This window comes from Penaeus monodon, chromosome 38 (genome assembly GCF_015228065.2).
Source record: "Penaeus monodon isolate SGIC_2016 chromosome 38, NSTDA_Pmon_1, whole genome shotgun sequence".
NCBI classification, from domain to species: Eukaryota; Metazoa; Arthropoda; class Malacostraca; order Decapoda; family Penaeidae; genus Penaeus; species Penaeus monodon.
The window spans coordinates 15,036,548-15,041,547 of NC_051423.1; the positions used below are offsets into that span (position 1 = coordinate 15,036,548).

Genomic DNA, 5,000 nt, shown 5'->3' on the forward strand with positions numbered 1-5,000 from the left:
CTGTTGTAGAGACGTGCGTGAGGGCGGCTGGTGTTCTTGACCATGTGGTTCCAGAGATTGGTTGATATTTAAAATTATTGCCGCGTCAACAGCTAACGTTCATTAGCGGCGAATGCCTTGTTAAAAAAAGAAATATCAAGATATTTAAAACTTTAAATTAACAATAAATATCGACAAATAACAATAAAATATTAAAATCAAAGCATAAATATTAGCTCTAAGTGAATAAAATATTGCCATAAACATTATGCATGATTAGATTTTGTTGAAAATATTAGTTCTCCATAAGGAAAACCAATAGACCCTCTATATACAATCCTCCCCCAATTACATTTTTCAGTGTATTGGGGGAGATAAATACATTACGGTCTTGGTTGAGAAAGTTGCAATCTTTCCACTACATGTGCAATCGTAATGGCTCTTGGCATCCTTACAAATTGCTTGACTTTTAGCCATCATCGGCCCGATTCTTAGTCTTGTTATACAATTTCATCTTTTCGCTTGGATGGATGCTAGTCAACCAACTGCCAAGGTCATCTATAATCTTCGCAGTTTGTTTGGAGTAGCCTCCCATTGTTCTTCCATTTATCACGAAGACATCCATGATGCTGGGTTTCAAGTCGGTGTGGTGGGAGAGGGAAAAACGAAGCATCACAGGCTGAGAGATGCTGATTGAACTGAGCCTTTCTGATCAGCCGCTCCATTCCCACTGATACAACATGCGCTGGCACCCCAACACAGTTTATCTTTTTTACGTTTTGACATCAGTGCAGCCCAATCTTGACCTCCCTCCAATATGGATGTGATGAGTTTAAGCTCGTCATTGCTTGCAAGGCACTACGAGAGTACCAATACCTACAAGAGAATGGTCTGTAAGATCTCTAGTCATTCTTAAACTGCTGCAAGGCTGGCATGTAACTCTGCAGTGGGGATATCGAGGCTGCTCGAGAAGCTGCAGATGCAGTCTTCTTCGCTTCACTTCTGTCCAAAAGCCAAACCATTTTCAGATTTCGAACATCTGTATATATTGCCATCTGATCCTTGGTACTTAGGAATGTGACTGAAGAAATCTCTCTACTGCCCAAGTATATTTTCCAAATCATTTATGTTGAGATTATGTGGTGAAGGTAGATGGATTGCAACAGTGTAAGGTCATGTCAAGCTAATGCGCACAGCCAGTCACCTGCAATGTGTCTGCAGGTGGATGGCTGCCAAGGGAATATCCTGACAGTACCAGTACTGCTATTCCTCCATGAGGTCAATTACAAAAGGTCCCATAATGGGCTGAACTTGGAATCCTCTCAGGGGAAATCGGACGGATTTTCCCTGGTCATAATCTCTTATAGGCATACATAATCTGGGTTACATTGAAGCTATCAGATTGTGTCAGTTCTTCCATTTTGCATGAATTCCATGACAGTTCCATTGGATTAAGGGGTATCCCGTCTTCAGTTTACTTCTTTATAAGGTCTTCGGCAGCACTGTGGTCAAGGTTTGCCCCACACCTTTAGGTCTGTCGCTTCAGATCCTGGGGTACTTTTATAAGGATTGCTTAATTGTGGAACTAGTTTCAACCAGTCTTCCTTTTGATAGGCTCAGGATCTGTGCCTGGGCAAAGAACGACCTGGCCTTGCTTCAGGGGCATGTCTGGTCTAGCAGGCGGAGGGACCCCCCTGTGTATTGGTGGCAGCTGGGAGCTGTCAATGTTGAGGACCCAGGAACTCTCCTGACGGCTCCAAGACCCCACTCTAAGAAGAGTTTTTTTGAGTAGGCTCAGGATTCTTTGCCTGGCAAAGGGCATACCTGAGGCCGTAGCATTCAGGGCATTCTGCCTATCAGCGGAGGCCCCTGTGGATGTGGTGGCAGCGGAGCTGTCACCCATTGCAGGCCAAATGGAGCCTTAACTGATGGCTCCAGGGACCTTATTTTGGGAGGAGGAGTCTCCTCAATAGACCTTCACTCCTACTTCTGTTGTGGTAGGAACCAACTCAACCAGCGGTAGTATCAGCAATCTGGGACTGAGGTTAGCGAAATGTCAGAATGTGTAGTGTAAGAAGCACTGGAGGGCAAAGGGTGGTGGGAAGGAGGAGGGGGCTAGAACCGAAGCAAAGGACTTACCTGTCTGTGCAAAACAGCACACGGGGCATTATTGCTTTGCCTCTGAAAACTAACTTTCGCCTTGCTCCTTATACCAATACTTCTCTTTCAAATTTGTACTTTTAACATTTGCTGATGAAAGCTTCATGAGATTCTTGCAGTGATAAACAGCATATTGGGACCTGGACAGTTGCATCTCCTTGATGACCTGGTGTACACACTTACACCATATTTGGTTGCCCTTTTCTTTAAAAACGGCAAGAGTTGGCTCCCAACCCATAAACCTGGCAGTGGAAGCATCGCTAGGGTGGCCACATTATGGCTTTACTTTGAGGTGGTACCAGCCAACTTAATTGATTCTGGAAGGACTAAACGTGTTAAAGTTAGGAGAGCTGGTGGCGACTGTTCCAAACCATGAACTTTCTTCGTAAAATGTTTTTACTGCCACACATTTTAAAAAGTCTCTACGTTCCCTTTAAAAAAATTTCTCCTCCGAATAAACCTGCATCAGGTCCACGGAAAAGACAATTCCTCTTACACTGATTGAGGGTTTGTGACGCGAGAAACATGAAACTTGAGCCCCCAGGATTAGGAATGTCACAGATCGCACGCTGATGGTCACTCTTATCTGGTGAACGAAAACCTCACTTATAAACTCGCTGTGGGGTCGATGGAGGATCACGTTGACCTACCTCAACTATTTTCAAATGTACTTCAAAAATACGAGATCCATGACTTATACACCAATCCAATGGTCTGCAATTAGGTACTTACTATAGGGATAATACTTTCATATTTACCATGTAAGATTTCCTAAGGATTGAGGAGGACATTTCTCTTCTTACTGGTTTGGGAGCCCGGGAACCATTGCCATTCCCATTCTTGCCCTTTGGAAGCTGGAAAGGTTCCAGAGTGAGAATATGTGATGTTCCAGAGGGAGTGGCCAGGGGATTGTGTAGGTCGTCAGGGAGAGAGCTAGAACTTTGTAAATTTGTAGTACTCATGCTGATTAGAATTCTTCATTTCCTCACCCCCCCCCACCCACCTTGGAAACCAGGGGGAAGATTATTAGCAGGCCAACACACGTGGGAGAGTTCTCCCGGGTCAAGATGAAATGAACCAGGGGCTTGGTGCACCTTCCCTCTTCATAGGCCTTGGTGTACCAGGAAGAAAATTTTGTCTTCATCCCTCACTGGTGACACCTCCAGTATGGGTAAGCCCTCTGGTCCGGCCCCCACCAGATCATTGGGACCTATAGCCCCCCCACCGCGGCAAGGCGGGCTTCCGTTAAAGTGGGGATGTGGTTCCAGAGGCGCCCAGTATCTTGACAGAATGAGCGCAGGTGGATCCTCCTGTACCTGGCAAAGGGCACACACATTGCCCCTTGTCGCTTGTCGTCCACCAGTGCGTCGATAGCTGCTCGTTGGAGTGTTGAAGGCGTAATCCTGACAGTTGTGGAGTCTGTACTACATTAATTTATACATACACAAAGGTGCAACATTGCGCCGGGTGTTTGCATTGGTTGAAGAGGACATCCAGCGGTTCCCGAGCTTTGTAAGAATATGTTGTTCGTCTCCTACTGAACCTGATCCAGGGCCAGAAGATATGAAGGCGGACATGCAGACCATACAAGCGGACAATAATTCCATAAGACTACGAACCTGCGGACTTGTAGAGTGCTGTAAACCAGGCCCAGTCCAGGGACGTGGCTGATGCGACGGATGCATCCAAGCTTCCATGCAAGCTGTTCTTAGCCACTTGCCTGGATGTGAGGTATATGTTAAGCCGCTATCAAACTCTACTCCGCTGAGATCTTGATGGAAAGTCCTGCAGAAGAAACAAATCTTTCGCATCGAGGAGAATGTTTGGAGCGGGCAAAGAGGCAAGGTCCCTCGACGGGAGCTGAGTATCGCCCATGTCTTCTCTGGGGCTAGCGCATCTGCCATCTCCGTCTCCACGCACAAGGCTCTGAAGCGTCGGTTGATCGCCCGCTAGGGGTTTGCTGATGCGTCATCTCGCTTACACGTGAATGACATTGTGCAGTCAGTCAGCATACGCGGACGCCTCCGGTATGAGTTACAGGATGTCACTTAAGAAGACGTTCCCAAAGCAGAGCGTCCGAGGACGTTACCTTGGGCACAGAGGCACTGATGGGGGCAACTCGGCGGGGAAGGAGAGACCTTCCATGGCAGAGAGTTTTTGAAGAAGGTCCAGGAAAGTCCCCACGGGATACCGAAGTAGCTCCTTAGCTTGCGATGATGCCAACGGTGCGTTACACCCGTCGAACGCCAACAGCGATGTCTAGCTCGATCACAAAATGTCTTGGCCATCATTAAGGCTTGGACTCTATGACGATGACTGGACGAGACAAGGAGTCAGAGCATGATTCTCTGCCCCGAAAGCAAAAACGTTTCTAGTTCAATAACGGTGGCTGTCGAAGGGAGCCTAGTGAGTTTTTCAGCAATTATAGTTTCCCCAAATATCGGTGCTAACAAACAGATAGCAGAGAATATAGGGCTAAATGTTAGGATTTCAGTCCGTTGTTTCCTGTTGGCAAGCAGTGTGAAAAGCCTTACCACAGGGGCTCTGCTAATTGGTAGACAACCTTGAGAAGACCGGGGACTTATCTGATCCCCCAAACCCATAGCTTTATTCGTGTCTAAATGCCGAAGGATTTCTTGACTTTTTCAAGCTTTAATGCTGATGGTCTGTTAGTGTGGCTTTAGCGTAGAGAGGGACGGGATCGGGGGAATTAGGTCTGAGGTCAGAGACACTCATTTTTGCTTGCAAAGTGAGTGCAAGCTACCTGGGCCTTTTCTTCACTCGTGACTGCAGGGTTTTATCAGGCTTTGTTTAATGGGGGTATGGTGTTCACCTGAAGTAGGCCTGGTTGTTGCTTTATA

The 5,000-nt window shown here is 46.7% G+C and overlaps 1 protein-coding gene across 2 annotated transcripts in view; it reads left to right on the forward strand.

Moving 5' to 3' along the window:
• LOC119596865 (alkylglycerol monooxygenase-like) overlaps positions 1-5,000 on the forward strand; it is a 22,996-nt gene that overhangs the window by 16,302 nt on the left and 1,694 nt on the right. The gene's annotated exons all lie outside the window — the stretch shown is intronic.